The sequence below is a fragment of the Phaenicophaeus curvirostris genome, chromosome 9, assembly GCF_032191515.1.
Source record: "Phaenicophaeus curvirostris isolate KB17595 chromosome 9, BPBGC_Pcur_1.0, whole genome shotgun sequence".
Classification (NCBI taxonomy): Eukaryota; Metazoa; Chordata; class Aves; order Cuculiformes; family Cuculidae; genus Phaenicophaeus; species Phaenicophaeus curvirostris.
Genome location: NC_091400.1, coordinates 12917944 through 12936150, shown reverse-complemented (window position 1 = coordinate 12936150; position 18207 = coordinate 12917944). Strand labels below are relative to the sequence as shown.

The following is an 18207-nucleotide window of genomic DNA, read 5'->3' as shown; positions in this document are numbered from 1 at the left end:
ACACAAGCACCAAGTATTCATATACGTGCAAACTGCTGCACTTCTGACATGTTTCCACCTTTGACAAGGGGTGGCAGGCAGCCACAGCATGCAGCTATGCATACAAACACGCTGAAGCAATTCAGTTTGGACTACGCTGGAGCTCTTTGGGATTGAACTCCCCAGGCTAGAGACAACAGGCGCTTGCAGATCCATGAACAACCGACCACAGCACAACAGCTCTGAAGAGCCAACTTCTGCTGGTTTGCCCTCATTGCCCTAAAAAGTCTCTTATTCTCATCCAGGGGGTGACTCATGGAGGAAGAAGACACATCCTAGGAAGAAGGGAAGCAGGATGCACAAAGCCCAGCTCCAAACTTTGTAAAAGCCCTTTGTCTCAGCTATTCTGCCCACTGCAAAGGCACCAGTTTTCTGAAGAAAGAATGACACACATGGCTGGACTTTCTTTCCAAGCTTTCTCTGAAATCACACTTGGCAGAGCAGCCTCAGCCTGCTGAAAGAGTATGGGAACGTGTGTGGCAAGAGCTGCTCTCCGGTTGGAGCTCTCTGGGTTTTCCTAAGCCATCTAGGCTCTGATTTAGCTTGCAGAACAAGGCCTTGTGAGTACAAATGAAAACTCAGCTCCTAATCTAAGGGTTCAGCATGGAGTTGATGTCAGAGGAGCAGCTGAAGAATACAACCAATAAATCCTCCCAGTTACCAGCCTCTGCCACCAAAAAGGCCTTTGCCACTGCAAAGGAAAACTCATCTGATCTTTTCCTGGTTCCCAGACCCCTCGACCCCACTGCCTCATCAAGTGGAAAATTTCTGCTACTACTCCCCATATGCTGGAAAAGGATCGACAGACCTGGTGCAGGCAGAGCTTAGGCAGCTTATTAGTTTCCCAGCGCTGGATATTATACAACTCCCACCAGGCAGCAGAGTGAGGCGGTGTCTGAAACACTGGTGCTCTCCACCCATCTCTGAACCTGCAGCCCCACCTAGATTAAGTGTTCCACCACCACACCCAAGTGAAAACCACCATGCCCACCACCAAGCCCAGCTTGAGCAGCCGTATACCAAATGATCCTGGTGCAAACACCATCTGCTGTGAATTCCTCATCCTTATATAGCTCCAAAGCTTCATGAGATGCACAGAGATCTCTCTCCTTTCTCCATGTGGACCCAGAAAGGTCCTTGAAGAAGGGAAAAATTTTGGCACAACTTGCCAGCTGCTGTGAATTCTGCTCTCTTGGTTACACTACACAAGCCATGAAGACACGGCCATGGGGTGGGGGAGCATGTTATGCTCAATCACAAGCCTTTCCAGAACAAACCTCAAAAGCCTTCTGCTGCAGAGCTCTGCTTCCTTCTGCTCCAGTCTGCACAAACCATCTATGAACTGCAAAGTGACATTCGGCTCTGATTAACACGTGCGGCACCAGGCCTCCACCTTCCCTGCCTGTGTCAGGAACTGCACTGACACAAATCAAACTGAAGAGCAGTTGTTCCAAATGGGCCAAATGAAGCCGTATTTAGGGCAGAGCAGCAGTGATTCCAGGGAGGCTGCAGTGTAGCAGAGCAGATTCAGGTAGCACTGAAGGTCAAACCAACTTCACTGTGAAGGGAGAACAGCTTTCAGTGCCAGGTAGGATCACAAATGAAATTCTGCTCTCCCAAGACCGGATATAATCCAGGTGATGGCCATTACCCAGCACTGCCACTGGGAATGTTACAATAAGACTTTGCACTCTTTCTTCAAATATCTTAGATAGTTTTACAAACATTAGGGAACTCAATCTCGTGGTGCTCCCAGGGTGCAATATAAACTGGCTGGGATACCCACTGAGGCAGGTTTAGATCCAATACCTCTTTCATTTGCTTTACTGACAGGGACACTGAGGCCCCAGGCGAGTCGAGGCAACGTTTTCCAGTTTGAATGCCTGATGTTAGGCAACTCACCCGCATGAAGAAATAATTTACAAATTTTACTTTTTTTTTTAAATCAGATTAAAGTATTACAAGATTGATCCCCTTCCAGACAGCCTGGTTGGCTACATTGTTTCAACACTTGGACTTTTCCCACAAAAGACACCAGCAGCTCACTGCAGAAATTCAACCATGTGCCGGTGTGGTCTCAGACACACAAAGACTTGGGAATGACAACACTGAGTAAGTATTTCCCACCAAAACAGAAATTCCCTTTGAGTATTAAAGCTGTTATATAAAATATATACTTACTGCTGCATAATTGAAAAAGCCTCTGCAACTTGAATGCATATTGCCCTTGATCATGTGGAAGCAAGAAAGAACAAAATCATTAGGAGCTAAATTATTCTAGTAGCCTATTATCATATAGTAATCTTATTAAAGAAAATCCATGCTAGTGTAGCCTCTTATCTTCACCACTTACAGAAGTGGCATGTGGTGTATTTCTGAGTGCACAGAGATAATAAAATTACAGTGAATTATGCAGCCTGCATATGGAAAAGGGAGCATAATTCTGTCCCTTTGAGGAGCGATGCTGATTCTTCTCAGGCAGGCAAAACCAGCACCATGCAGTTACTAAGCATAAAGGGACTGTTCATTATTATCTACAGACAAACAATTTGGAGAAGATCTAGAGGCTGCCAGTGCAAAAGGCACAGCCTGCTGCCACAGCCCGGGCGAGAGCCAGTGCTGTTCGCTGGCTTCCACGCCTTCCGTCACAGTGCTTGGTGTGGGTGTCTGTACCTGTCCACCCAACCACCCTGTGGCACCAGCCCTGGGCACTGCTGGTGTGTCCTCGACGGCACAGGCTGGCACTCAGGCTGTCCTTCCCCCGGTGATCCTTTCCCTGCACGGCTGGTCCCAAGCTGATGAAACATTACCATGCATCACTTGGACATCTCCATGAACATCCCTGCAACAGATCCTGCTTGGCTGACAACACTAATTGAATTGGGAACTGTTGTGAATTCATGCCAGCTGAGAATAGTATCCACCGCTTCACCTTCCCTGTGGCTCAGCGACAAGTCACAGTTGTCCCTGAGAACTCTAGCTGTGCTATGCCAGGATGCTGCACCGAAGTGAGGCATGGAAATCCCACCCGAGTCAGGATGATGACAAGGGCAAAGAAAGCCACAGGAGCCCAGGCACAACAGAAGGCCAAAGTGAGGTCTCAGCAGATGGTGGGGAGCAAAACTGTCCCTACAGCTCCATTTTCCACCAAAAACCCACTGTGCATGCCTGGCCAGAGCTGACCCACACTATCACAGTCTGGACCAGTCTCTGTGATGCTCACACAGCCCCGTCCAGCTCAGCTGGCTGCCTGGGGAAAGGATGGACCATGCCGTGAAGGCCTCTGGGTTTGGGTGTCTTTGGGCCAGCTGCTGCCTTTCCTAACCAACTTCTGCAAATGCAGATTAGCTGGTCATGAGTTAAGGAGGCACAGTGCAGAGTCTGCAACCTGATTTAAGCATCAGCAGCACAAGGGAGAAAGGCCTCGCTGTCCTCATCACCCGCTGTGAAAGACAGGTGCACAATTAAAAGTTTTCTGTAAGTGTGAACTACAGTGGAGTTACTTGGCTAATGACCAGTTGAACTGTTGATTATATTAAGTTTATTAGTGTAATGAACTTTAGTGAAGTGTGGATTACAATCTTGTCCTAATTACAACAAAAACGTGTAATATACATCAGGCATCAGAAAGAGTTTTAATAGCTGTTTGGGGTCAAATTGCTGGAAATATTAATGTGCTGTCTAAAGCCTGCAGCACTTAATTAGATTCTTCATCCAAGTGGAACTCATGTTACTCTAAACCATGCATCCAGATAAAATTTTCTTGTGCACTCAGAAATAGCTGGATTCTAGATCCAGGCCATTATTTGCATGCTGCCTCTGCTCTGTCTTCCAGTTATAAATCCTGACTTCCTCAGTCCTCTCTGATCCAGTGGCTCAGGAAGAGGTAAGGGAGCTCATATTTCTGAAACCCAGTGCAAACACGTTTTGCACACCATTTGCTGTCCTATTTGCTGCCCTGCTCTTGGGCACAAAGTGTAGGGCAGGGAGGTCATCACTATTGTACAACAGATTGATAAAGAGCAAATAACACAGGTGCCAGGGCAAAAGCAGTTCAGCATTCCTGTATCAGTAGTGGCCAAGCAAAGGTCTGATCAGAGAAGTAAAGCAGAACTCAAGAGACCGCAAGGCTGAAATGCCAAGAGTCCTGGAGATCAGGACTCAGAGAGGAAGGGCTTGCATCTCTTGTCTGTGCTGTGCTACAGCTACAGCTCTCGCCTTTACAGCCGTAGGAGGAACTGACCTACTTAAATTCAACTTTTTAATGCCAAATGAAGAGGGGATTGGAAACAGGACATTCTTCCTGGAAAGTGCTAGACTTAATTTCTTCCATTCCTTTGGCAGCACCTGTTTCTGCACTTTTTTAAGAAGAAACACACAGCCCTTCCCTTTTTTTTTTTTTGGATGCTGCCTAAGGCAGGAGAAAGCTGTTTGCTGCTTGTGCTCTTTGCTGCTTTCTCCTCCCAGTTCCTATCAGAAGCTCCTCATTTTCAAAGCCAAAAAGCCACCACTCCTGAGACCTCTTCAATCATCAAACAGCTATTTTAAAGTAATTGTGATTCCTTTTCTCCCAACTGTTACCTTTGCCCGTCTTCAGAACCCTTCTTCCTGCAAGAGCTTTGCTTCCAAGCCATCCAGAGATCCTCGGCAGGGAAATGCCACTCCAAAGGGGAGCAAGGTCCCAAAATCACCAGGCAGACCTGGACAGCTAAAGCATGGCAGGCTGGTGCATCATTTATTTAAATCCCGTGCCAGGGCTTTCCTTTTTTGCTCCAGGTGCTCCAGCACTGTCAGGCCAGACATCCAGCCACTTGCTCCAGCAGAAGTGTGTTGGGCTGGAGCGCAGCAGATGAAAGTAAATCACCCTTCAACCTGGCTGCCCCTGGACAGACAGGCGGAGCTGCATGGAGAACTGGAAACATGCAGCTCTTTTTTGGTCTCCTGGCCATGAGGAGTGGGGTGGGGGGGGGGCCTCTGTCACAGCAGCATTTGCTCAAAGACAGGGCCAGGGAGGAAGAAGTGCGAGCGCAGGAAGAGCTTGCGGTTATGAGTCAAGGTGTCACAAAGCAGCACATGAGGTGACACACAAACTGGTCTGAACTGAAGGCTTCCTGCCACCAAAATACCTCTCTCTGGTCACACTTGAAGCAAACTGTACTCGGCACAGCTGTGCAGCAACACCTCTCCTCCAACATACAACAGAGATGTGCGACTTGTTGCAACAAATCTGATGCTGCAGACCCTTCTGGTCTTGGTGCTGGAACACCCACAACACACCCACAGGTCTTGCCCCAGGCTACGATACAGCAATTTATTTGCTCTGGTCACCTCTTATCCCAAATGAACAGTCTGGGATCAGCAGAGCCCTTCTCAGCCCGCCCTGCCACCCCTCCACTGCTGGGGAGCACTGCCACAGCAGTGCCACGGTATCTGTGGGTTCTTCAGTTCTGCAATAACCTCATTTTTGCTCGTCTTAACCAGCCGTGTTAACCCAGTTAGCAGCTGGTGTTTACGTAATACAGAGTCCTTGATTAGGCACACCTCGGTGTGCCCTGCATTAGCAGAGGGAGGAGAGCTCACATGAGAATTTGGAAGCTGATTTAAAAATCCTGCTCGCCTGAGGGCCAAGCCCACAGTATGAGCTTATGAGCAAGGCAGAGAGGGTTGGAGTGAGGGCAACATTGCAGGCATTGCCTCTGAGAAGAGAGATACCCAACAGACCCAGCAAAGAGGAGGGAGCACCAAGGGGAATACTGCAGAGAGTAAACCTAAGTCCTGTGCCTATTAGGTTGCCAGGAGCTGGAGGGACAGAAGATGCTGAAAGGTGAACACATTAGCTTAAGATAACATCACTTACGCTGGCAGCCCCAGAAAGGAGTGAGCCTGCAGCCAGAAGTGGCGACGTCCAAACAAATGAATACCCTGCAAACTCATCAAGAAATAAAGACAAGCTTAAGGAGGAGATGATTCAATCTAATCTAAGGGCAAAAGCAGGACTTCAGGACAGCAATGGTTAGAAAGATTAAGGCTATGTTAAAACTGAGCAAACGTTTAAGTGCTCCACTGAAAACAGATGAGATGAATAACATCTTAAATGTTTAAACTGACTGCAACAACCAGGGATGGCTGCTTGCACAGTCCTGTAAACTAGATATCAAAAAAAAAAAGGAAAAGAAAAACAACACAAAGAAAAGGAAATGCACTTTGGCAGAGAAAAACTGAACCTGGGCACATGTATATACCCATAAAAAGCAACAAAAAGCATCTCACAATGCTGAATTGAGTTCCTTTTTCCCAACAGCATCAAGTATCTGTGAAACTGGAAGGAGAGCTGATGTTTCTTGTACTAAAATGATTAAATTAAATGTTGCTTTTGAAAAGTTTATATAAAGCTAAGTGAGCAGGATAAACCCAGCCCCTTACAGAAGACCTCTGACATTTCATAATGCATGCAAGAAGGGAGGTGTAAATTCTCTGAGCATAATTCTGACACAACCCTGTCCTCACGCATCCTTCTCCCTGGCATGGCCAGCGCTGAGCTCTCAGTGTCCTGTCATGAAACACCTGGATTGGAACCATCGCCTGCCCTTACTGCACTTCCCTGGCACAACCACAGAGGAGACTTCCATGTGAATCTCTGCAAAATCTGAGGTAAAAATGAGGTTGGCAAATTAGGCCATAAAGTGGCATCGTCTCAGAGCCTAGCATCCAGCCAGGTGATGTGCTGCCTCCACTGAAACAAGCAGGTGAATCTTCCAGACTTCCCTGAAACCGATGGCAAAACACAAGTGGCGAACCATGTCAGTCCATGAGACAGCATCCAAATCATTTTGTGAGCCAAAGAACAGGCTCCCTTGCTGTCCTTACGCAGCCTCAGCACAAAATCGAGCCCTTCTGGCCTTTCTGTTCATATATATATGAGTGATGGGGAAACCAGATATGGGTAACTCAAAATGGAGCTGCTGTTGGATGCTTCCCTTTGGCTTCTGCAGAGCACAGGCTCCTTCTAGCTTGTCCCATCCCACTTCGCTGGGTGCCTGGGACAAAGCTTCAGGCCCAGTGATGGAGAGGCTTCCCTCCCCCTGCCCTAGCCACCCCTAGCTCTCTGAAAACCAGAATGCGGGATTTTGTTGCATTACTATAAGTGGTGAATTGCATAGGCCAGGAAGGATTATTTATTTATTCATTCATTCCTCAGTGCACACAAAGCCAAATTCTGCCTGTCTCCTGGGGCTGCATGCAGGAGCTAAGGGCTGTGGACCGGTCACTGGGGTGAAGTTCCCAGGTGTTGTCAAACAGGTCATTTTGCAAATAAACCTTCATGAAGCTGTAAGTGAAGAATATGTTTGGGGCACAGGGTTGCACAGCAGCATTCTGAAAGCGTGCCCATCTGTCCCTTCTCTACAAAGAACACTAATGGTAAGACTTCAGGTGCCTGCCAAATATTTATTCATCACGTTATAAAGGGTCATCCTGAGAGGTCCCACTTATCTCCCATTTCAAGCACTCCTTTCACCCTTTCAGCTCTTGTAAGCAAGGATAACACCTGAATGGCCCCATCCACTCTGATCTGTTCTTGAAAAGCATCAGGTTTGTTCTCTTTCAATCTCATTTCTCTACTCCCCCTTTTTCCCATAATGTATGTTCTTCAGTGCTGAACAGGATAACCAGAGATGAATTGCCTCGCACCTTTCATCATTTTTTCCTGGAAAGTAAGCTCCTCCCTCACCACACAGCACTGTGTGACACTGTGAGACCATTGCACCTGGAGGACGCAGGCCAGCTTCACCCTTGTGAATGGGGTTTAGCCGCTGGTGTTGGTGGCTTTGCACCCACATCATAGGCTGAGTTTCTGCATTAAAAGGCATGTGCTAAGTTTCCAATGATTTGCTCTCCCACTTCTCTGCAGCCTGTATGTTTTAAAAGCAGCATTGCTGGACTGCTCATCCTAGAGGATGCTGTTTTCTTCCAACCCAAGGCAGAGGCCAGGGGAACATCTGGAAGCTCCCAGGTGGTCCTGGCCCTGGTGGGCAGCAGCCTGGCAGCCTCTTGCAGCCTCGAAGGTCACCCAAGGCACCAGCAGACACTGAAACATGCTGCCAGTGCCAAAAACCTTCCAGCACTGCCTTTGACTACACCACAGAAACACTCATGGGCCTGGCTTAGCTTTCTGTTTGCCATCTCGAAGCCTTCAGAAGGCCTTAATCTTGTTTTCAAATCTAATCCATTAAAAAAATGCATTATCCCTACGCAGATCTGCTGTTTTTCTGAGCTCCAGCAAAGTTGTGCCAAGTCTCTCTGCTAGACAAGATTTTTGCCGTGGCCTTGCTCTGAGCACAGATCCTGGCTAAAAACTGCCTGGGACAGACAAACCCTCTGTCCTCCAGCATGCCTGCACGTAGGCTTGGCAACTCACCCCAAGAAACAAACAAAAAAAATGACATTTTTTGCTTCTTCTGAAGCACATGACCATTTTCTCAAAGTGCAGGAGACACTATGAGCTGCGGCCACATAGCAGTCTGCTCTCCTGAACAGCCTCCAGGCCCTCTCAAGGACGTGTAGCAGCACCACTCAACTTTCTGTCCTGGAACATCTTGCTACGTCCTGCGGGAGAAACTACAACAGCACTCGTGGCTATGCAATAGTCTACTCTTTACCCACAGCATGATCAAAATGAAAAGGGAAGACAGTTCATGGAGAGTCATCTTCTATTTATCAAAGCAGAAGTCTCCAGGACACTTGCAAACTAAGGAGTGACCTAAGTACCTTCTCTGCTGTGCTTCCAGCTCGGGTTCAGCCCTGACCACAAATGCCAAGTTAGGCCAGGAACAGGCAAGAGTTCATCAACAGGCAATAGCATCTTCAGCTTCTCACCCATTAATGCTGGAGTAGTTGTGGCATGGGTGTGATGCCAGCCCCACTCAGGGTGCAGGGGCATCAGGGCTCTGCCTGAGGCATGGGAGGTGCAGGCAGAGGCAACAAACCCCCTTCCCATCACCTTTTCTGGGAGATGAAGCACTGGGCTGTAACTCCCATTGCTCTCCCTGGGTCTTTCTTGGGAGAGTCTACCAATCCTTTGCACCCTTCCCTGGTAGGCGATGCCTGCTGTTAGCCAAACTGCTACTCTCCCCGGTGGCTTGTTAGGTATTTCTTTGCCTTCACCTTGGTCCAGGTTCACATCAGTTTTCAAGATACTTGAAGTTTGGTTCCAGTTGAAGGACAGAAGCCCTAAAGTCCTGGTACCGCTTTCCAGACAGAGTTACACTGTCCTGCTGTCAGTCCAGGCCAAGGTCCTGCAGGAAGCCGTGAGCTCCACTCTCCACAGCCTGCCAGCACGCCCACACGTAAGGGGTTTAATAACCCGCGAAAATGGAGATGACACAGAGATGGACTGATCCTGCACTTAGCAGGATGACAATTCAATGCTTCTTAAACAAAAGTCAGGTCAGAGAAGTGTCCTGCTGTTTCCCAGACTTGTACAGCGACACCTGCAGCTCCAGACACCCCGAGTCGTGTGCTCACGGCAGCCAGCACTGCTCACCGCTGGCCAAAGCCAAAGTTACCCTGAGCAGGTTGGGACTGAGGAGTAAGGCCCGAAGTTTCTATGGGATGTGTGGCCCCAAAAAAGAAGGGAAGGAGGACACTATTTTAATCTGAACTAACAAGCAGAGCAGGAGACGAACTCAGCAGGAAGAAATTCCACCTGTCCTTTTAATTGAAAGTAGATCCATAAAATGCCTGCTAAGTCTACTGGCTCAAGCAAGCACTGGAAGGCAGCTTAAATCACTTCCCAAGGGCAGGGCATGTTATGATCATTACATTTAAAAGTCACTGGGGGTCTAAGCTTAAAAATAAAAACTACATGTACATTCCCTCCTACCAAACCTCACCACACACACACGTGCTCCTCCTGACCTCCTTCTGCTAATGTAAGGAACCCAATTTTGGAAACATTCCCAAAGAGAACAGAAATAATGGTGAGTGACCAGATTTTCAAATGCAACGTGTGAAGTTCAGTACAGCAGAGTCTGCCAGTCTGCTAAACTGGCTGATCATGGGAACTCCTACAAGTGGGAGCAAAGGAGAGGGAGTACTTCATGTCCAGTAGATCAGTGACCCCCAACATCAGGTCTATTCACAGTTTATAAAGGAAGAAGGAAAGAGAAGATGAAATCCCCTTCATCTTCCTATTGCACAGGGCACTGCATATGCAAAAATTATATACATGTATAAAAAGTAAACCAAATTGAGACATCAAAAACTGCACCTGAAGGTCCATAATAATTTTTCATCACTGGATTTTCAGTGAATTTTCAGGTGAGACTACGGCTGAACGGTTGAAAGCGAGGGAAAGGCAGTGAGCAGCAGTCAACCAGTCCCCACTGCTGGGTGGAAAACCGGGCCCGGTATCGACATAGGACACAGTTCATGTCAACTAATGCCACAGCAAAAGAAGAGCGAGGTGCAGCTTGCTTCTTTAAAGGTTCACCTGCACTGTTGGAAAGCAGGACTGCTGGACACAGCCCTCCCCAGCTGGAGATGGGGAACCAGGTTGGCCAAAGGAACTGGCTGTCTGTGATGCCATCTACTGGAAAGGTGGCTCCGTGACCTGGGACCTGCTGCTCTGCTGAAGACCGAAAATTTATGGCTTGCTCAGATGGGGAGTTGGATGCTGCAAGTGGCTCAGAAAGGCTGCACTGCTGAAGTGATGTTCCGCAGGATCTACAGATGCAGCAGCATGTCTAACAGTGCAGCCAAGGTTTTCAGAAACATAGTGTGCTGGCCCTGTGAGCCTGCAGATGTTCAGAAAAAAAAAAGGCAGGAAGGCAGAGGCCAAGGAATAAGCACTGTCGTGGGAAAGAAGGGCCAGGGAGGAGGAGTCCCTGGCTGTAAGGTTCAACCCACAGCAGATTATGGCCCTCCTAGGACGGGAAAGGGGGGACAGAGCAACTGCTTAAGGGACAAAGGACATCCTTCTCTTCCAGCTACAACCCAGTACACGTACTGGTCTGTGAAATCAGACAAAGCTGGGCTGTTGCCTGTGAATGATACGAGAAGCAAGATCTGGATGGTATGCCTGAAATCCCTGGGATTTTTCCCAAGAGGATGGACCAAACTTTGTCAAGTCACTCCATGGTGCTGTCTAGGTTTTCCTCCCCACCCACGGGCTTTTGAGTGCACCAGACAGACCAACTACAGGAAAAGCATCGCTGATTTATCTGCTTATTTCACATTTTGTTTTTTCTGAAGCTGATGCTGTTTGCCCCCTAACTCATTGGCCAGATGCCACACTGCCACAGCCCCAGAACTGCCATAGTGACTAGAGGATGCCTGACACAAACATTCTGCAAGGCAGAGAAACAACACTGGGGTGGTTTTTTGAGTTCTAGCTATTTTAGGAAAGCATTAAATACCATATTTAATATCCAGGGCAAGGGGGCAGTATTTGGCAGGTTTGTGCCTTTTCTTTAAGAATCTCAGCAAATATGACCAAGACTGGCCCTGGGTTGGTTTTTTTCTGTCCCAGTAATTACGATTTGCAGATAGAAAATGCCTGCCAAGTGTCCCAACTACATGGCATGTGCTGGCTCTGGTTGCAGAGCCAGCATTGACTTGGAATGCAAGCAATCTCAGTATAAAGGACAATTCTCCCACACTGCCTTCTGAAACGAGCTTGACAATACAGTGACAGCCACGTGGCTTTTGGGAAACGGTGATCTGCCTTCTCCGTAAGAGTCTGGCTGCTTTAGGGGGTATGTACCCTGCCCTGATACTCCCTGTGGTTTTACAGTCACATAGTGCTGAGCCTTTGGAAAGGTCCTTTTTCCTCTTGCTGTACAAAACATTCAGAAAATAAAGACAGGAAAATAATTAGCGGCCCAAGGGAAGCAGTAAAATTAATGGCAAACAACATGCAGTTGGTATGCAGACTGCAAATTCAGAACAGATAAACCGAGAGAACAAACTTTTCTTGAATCTCCTAGACTTACAGAAAACTTTCCTGCTATTTGTAAGGATGGCAGGCCAAATAAGACAAAGGAGAAGCCTAAGCTAACAGCAGGTCTTCCTTTTTCCATGTTGCCTGATCTACAGTCCAACCAGCTGGGCCGTGCATTACCATGCCAACAGGCTGTTCGTTTTCGCTATTTGTTGGTTGTGCACAGCTTGGACACAAAGCCAAAGAGAGAGTTTACAAAAGGAACAGCAAAAAAAGCCTGAGAATGTCACTTATTTGGAAATAAAAGCCCTTAAACTAACAGTGATCATCAGGAACTCACCTGGGATGTGTGTGACTGGTGCAGCTTTTGCCCACACTGCAGCAGGAAACCAGAGTGATACAGACCTCAGGAAGTAGCTTTGATTTCCTAGTGCGTGGAGTGGCTGCTGGCTCTCAGGTTCAACCAGGTGTCTACAGAAGGGTTGAACATGAAGCAGCACTGGCACTAAGGGTGCTTGCTCTCTTCAGGACACGTGGCGGGGGGGCACATTTGGTGTCCCATCATTTTCTTAAGAACATGCAAAGATTTCTTCCTTCGCTTTGGGCAGGCCAACTGCTCCACAGCCTGCAGGTTAAAAATGCACTGAGGTTCCATAATAAACTATCAATAGCACATTGTTCAACACCTCATGCAAACTCTTCAGGACTTGGCTGTATGCAACAATATGAGTCAGCCACCAAGGCGAGAGGCAGGCAAGGATGGCAGTGCTGGAGCTGGGAGCACAAGACTGCAAAGACACTGCTTCAGCAGTCAGGACACTGAGGCTTCTGATACACTCCAAGAACACATTCAAACCCTTCTTCCCCTCCTGCTTGCCCAATTACCCATCCTGCCTGGAGCTTGTGGCATTCCCAGTGATGACACAGCAGTACCAGTGACAACACGCCCCTCCTGCATGCTCATATAGGAAGGTGCCACATGTGAGAGCTGCCACGCCAGTTCAGGCAGGCAGCCTGATCTAACTGTGCATTCCCCTTTCAACAGTGGCCAGTTTCTGACAGTGGTTTAGGAAAACATAACAGATTTTCTATTAGAATTTGTGCCCTGAAGGAAAATTGCCTTTTAAATTTTATGAGTGAGAATTTGGCTTGTGTCTTGAAGCACATAAAGGCTTAAGCGCTACCGAGCCCCTTGGACTGAAACCCTGGCTTGGAAGGAGTCAAAAGAAATTTTCCTTCTGTCTTCTGTGGACTGACCATTATTTTCATCTTTCAAGGTTTTTTTAGCGGGGGTGTGTGTATTATAGCAACTATAAAATCCCACGGTGCTTTAGAGTGGAATGTGAAAACAAGGCTACGTGTTTTAACTCCTGCAGGGCACGCTGGACTGGAAAAAAAAGTTACTTTTCTGGTAAGAAAAGAGTAAATATTCAGCCAAAAGGCAGCACAGCTCATAAATCCACACATGCAGACATGCCTAGCAATTATGAACTTGCTACAAAAAATACCAGCAACAATTATTAATGCCTGCCCCAGTCCAGGCATTTCCCTCTAATATTAAATTACGGTAGGAAAAGGCTTCCAGGCACATAGCTCTGCTCCTTTCCCTGCCTCCATTTTCACGGATTCAGAATAACGTCTTCTCTATTCTAACAAACCCTGTATTGTCCTGAAGGGATTCTCCTTCTTGTGCTGCTATTCCTGGTTCTAGTGGAGCTTTTCAGTTTTGATAAGGCTCGGGGATGGACAGGTGATATCCATGGCCCGGCACAGAAGAACTGCAGTCAGCATGCTTATTCCAACATGTATGTGCTACTCTGACCTTTCCTGCACAGGGAATTCCTGAATACAGACTGCCTCTGCTTACCTGCAGGGAAAAAACCCACAGATGCACTGGAAAGAGAAAAACCAGACAGCACCTAAAGTGGGGATGGAAGGAGCTTTGCTCCCTTCCCAGCAGCACATAGAGCTGCAGCTGCCCGAGGAGGTCAGGTCCCTCTCGACTGCACAGCAAGTGGAACAGGAGTGTTTTGACTGACACCAGATGATTTTCAGCCTGTGCCTCCTTGCATTCCCATATGCACTCCCAGTTCCCACGGCCTCCAAGTGGTGACAGTGAAAATAACCAGAACTGCCCACGGGTCACGCAGATGAACTCCCAAGCATTTAGATTACTAAAGTGCACCTCTGTAAATCTAGCTGATCCTCTGCTGCAGGAAAACGTCCAGGGTGTTAAATAAACAGACAGTACATTTCAGAGGATTTGATAAAATTAGGATTGTTGTTACTTTCCCATTCAAAGACTAATCTTGGTTATAATTATTCCAGCTACATCCAGTCTTTTGAATAGCTTGTATGCTGATAAATGAAGCATTTGCTTCCACAAATGCCTTTTCTTCCCCTGAAGTCTGTGACGTATTCCAGATGGACAGAGAAACCATTACTGTCTTTTACACTTGCTAAGCAATTTCCAGGCACCCAGCAGGCCAGAGCACCAGCAGGTGTAAATCAAGTAGAGATCCTCCAATTTACTCTTCTCCTTACAGCAGGTAAGAATCCAGCCCTGATTTCTAAACTTAAAATAACCCATTGCACTTAGGTGATCTTCCCTGAGCAATATCCTGTAAACTAATGTGATAAGAAAAACCCCACCCGACAAACAAAGGATGGTAATTGCACAATGCAGTGAGCCTGCCAGACCCTGGGAAAAACCACTTTAATTAGGCTGATTTAAATGCAGATGGGTTTTTTGTTGCTTTCAACTGAGGTCTTTCGCTTCACTGACAGGAGCCAGGACAGAGGGAAGTGCAGCCTCAGCAGAGCCTGATGAGCCAGCCCAAAGGACACCGGCACCTTGGATACCTGAGGAAGGAAGACAGGGATGCTTCTGACAGTAAAAAGGTCAGTGCCGCCCTGCAGAGGAGCATATTCTTGCTCTGCCTACTCGTGCCATTCCTCTGTGATGCCCAGGCTTTCTTCTGAGCACTGCAATTTTCTGAGTGCCAGCTGGGAGCCCATCTGCAGCAGGACTGAGCCACTCAGATGCCCACAGGGCGGCTGCGAGCAGTGTTTCCAACATATGTTTACATGTAATGCTCAAGTACTTTCAAACTGAGCATGTAAGCAAGTCACTCTTTGGCCAGTGCTACCTTTAACCTCTGTGCCTCTCGCCCCTGAATGCACAGTTAAAAGCAGGATCTCAAAGTTCCACTCCGGAAATAAATGCATTAATGCTTGCATTCAACTGCCAGAAAGACATAGCAGAAAAAAACCACATGAAAACCAGTGACTGGAGAGGGGAAAAAGTTGCTCTGTAAGTCCTGGCACATTCGAGACTGTGTCTGCTCTGTGCAATGGGGTGATAAGGGTTCAGCATGGGGAGGGAGATGTGAGCATTTTAGTAAGGACTGCAGCTCAGAGAGAACGCACGCTATGGTTGAGTTCATGCTGTATTTTTATCTCAGTGTTATCTGACAACTTGTGCTATGAGCAGCAGCGCTGGTCATTACCATGTGCCCAGCAGTGCCTCTGGCTGTGGTCTCACAGCCCCCAACTAAGTCCTCCACACCCATCTCCAACTCCGTATCTAAAACTAAAGGGACTATCTAGGGGCGGATTTTCAAAGAGACACCGCTTTCAAAGCTTCTGTTTATAAAAATACAGCTTTGTACAAAACTAGTGTATTGTGAAGCTCAGGGACTGTTGAGAGCAGGGCGATCACTCATGCCAAAAACTGCAGGAAGGAACTTTTCAAAGCAAAAGTCCATTTGCTTTGGTAAAAGCCAACTCCCTACCTCTCTGCATAGTATATTGATGACAAGGAAGTCAAGTGTTTGCTAGAACATCTCAACCAGCAACTCTACAGAGAACTCTGTAGGAATAAAAGCCAGTTCTTCCAGCACATGTGTCCCTCTTTCATTTCTGTCAGCTCCATCAATGCCCCAAGAAATGAGGGGTCTGTAACAGAGCAACTGACTTACAGCAGGACTGGTGTCAACCACTGGTGTCTACCAAATTTATTCCAGCTGCCTAGGTTTAAGTTCCTGCCTTTCACTCCAGTTAGGCTGTACTTAATAAAAAGTATCAGGGATCGAAAGCTAAGAAGATTCACAGTCTATTTGCAAATACAGATTTGTCTCTCAGTTGGAGAGGCTTCAAGATTGCACATAAAAAATGGGTAAAACAGAGAAACTGTTCAAACCTCTCTCTGGAGGCACGGCGTATCCTTAAGACTAGCGTGGGAAGTCAGTTCCTGAACCAACCTAGGCTTTCATCTACCTTCCATGGGCTCAAGTTGATGCCAATGAAAGACCTTTGCAACCACATCTTGGTCATTTCCAAGCAAACAAACAGAAATATCCTCAAGCTTTGTCAGCCAAATCTTACCCAAAGGCTGTTGCATTGAAAAGCAGCTCACCTGCGCCTGTTGCTGCAGCAGATGTCTGCAAACCAGACCCGGTTTTAAGAGCTTCACTGCTGTGACAATCTGAGGGCATGAGAACCCTGAGAAGGGCTGGCAGGCCCCAACATTTTCCTCTCTCTCTCACCAAATCTTTTGGTTTCAGATCAGATCAGACATTGATATGGTAAAACTTGCCCTCTCTTTGTGATCACTGACGGTTAAAAATGCCCAGCAGTACGCAGGAGATCAGCTCTTGTCACAGTGTTTAAACAGCAGCAGCATTTTTCCAGCTTCACCTGGGACTTGGAAACTAAACGCTACCCGTAGTTGTGCTTTAGGCATCTTTGCTGTAACATCATTATAAATATGAAATGAGAACTTAAAAGGCAAAAGGAAAGTAGATCATGGAAACACCGAAGTGCCACACTTGGCTCTCACCACATGAAAAGAGCTGTGAATTCCAGTGTGCACAGCACATCAGACAGAGTACGTCAACACGGAGGTAAAAGTGTCCTCATTAGAGGATGAGCAAACCTGGCAGCATCCAGAGGGAAAAAGGCGTCAAAGTTTCAGGGGAAAACTGACTACCACATTTTTTACACAATTATGTTTTTAAGGAAGACGAAGAAGCTTAGCACAGAAATATGAGGAACTTGGCTCAAGCAACTTGGATTTAGTATGACAGCAAGGACATCCCTTCTATGTGAGCACAGATTCTGATCAAATCCCTGAAGGCTACCCTTGGCAAAAGTTGTTTTCAAATGTCAGAGAGCTGAAATCTAGAGAGGTCATTCAGTACCTGGCCATCTCAGATGCTTCCATGGCCACTGTGAGCAGTACCCACACACTCGCAAGTCTAAATCATGCAGACTCAAAGCACAACATGACTGATAACACCAAATATCACTGGGTGGGCTGATAGAACCTTGACTGCAGCTCAGTACCTCTTAGCACTCCTAAAAGGAAACAGAACTGTCATGTTTATGAAACAGGCTCTGCCTGAATGGCACCCTTTTTTGCTCCTATCATCTCTCCTCGAATTATACACAGATAAGGCCCTCCAAACCTTTTTCCAAAACGTGGCTCTGATCCTTCTCCTCAATCTTCAGGTCTTTTCTTCCCCATTCCCTCATTCCCCCAATTCATAGCCATGATGAACCTGCTGCCTGATTATCCACCGACACATGCATTTAGCACTCCTGCATGGAAAACAACATATCTGGAAGCTTTTCCAACTTCCCTTCCAGATGATGTCACCCTGGGTGAGAGCCAGGCTGGGTTATGAGTGAAAATCCTTCACTTCAGGGTCAGACATCCTCCTATTTTTAGGCCTGATTTCAGTGCTGTGCGGCCAACAGCTGAGCTGAACAGTTCATGTTATTCAGCTGCAAATGTGTGCTGGGGTTCAAACAAAGCTTGAACCCCAGGTTTTGCAGGTGAAGGGGCATGCAGCACAGGAGCCCCTTTTAAAGACCAGGGCCAGCAGCAGCTGCTTTGCTCAGCACAGTGCTCTGGCAGTTCATGCCAAGACGAAAACCACTTCAAGCTCCTTCCCACCCTCCTCCTTGCAACTGTAAATCCAAAACCAGGGTCTGAATTTGATCTGGCACTGTGGAGCACTGCTGGCTGCATCCTCCCCCATGTGCCCCTCTGGAAATCCACACTGTGAGAAACCTGCCTCCTCCAGCACAAACTGGGAACTGGCAGCAGCCCAGAGGATGGAGACGAGGACAGGGAAGAAGGGCCCTCCGGCCACAGAGTACAAAGTACCGAGTGCAACTGGGAATGGAAAAGCAACCAGAGTTGTGACATAAAAGCACTAACTGGC

The 18207-nt window shown here is 47.4% G+C and overlaps 2 protein-coding genes across 2 annotated transcripts in view; one reads left to right on the top strand and one right to left on the bottom strand.

The window, feature by feature from the left end:
• Positions 1 to 18207, bottom strand: part of LHPP (phospholysine phosphohistidine inorganic pyrophosphate phosphatase) — a 74576-nt gene that overhangs the window by 24830 nt on the left and 31539 nt on the right. The window lies entirely within an intron of this gene.
• OAT (ornithine aminotransferase) overlaps positions 7900 to 18207 on the top strand; it is a 73256-nt gene continuing 62948 nt past the window's right edge. Inside the window, exon 1 of the mRNA XM_069863554.1 lies at positions 7900 to 7907. The gene's annotated coding sequence lies outside the window, so the exon portion shown is untranslated. The remainder of the gene's footprint in view (positions 7908 to 18207) is intronic.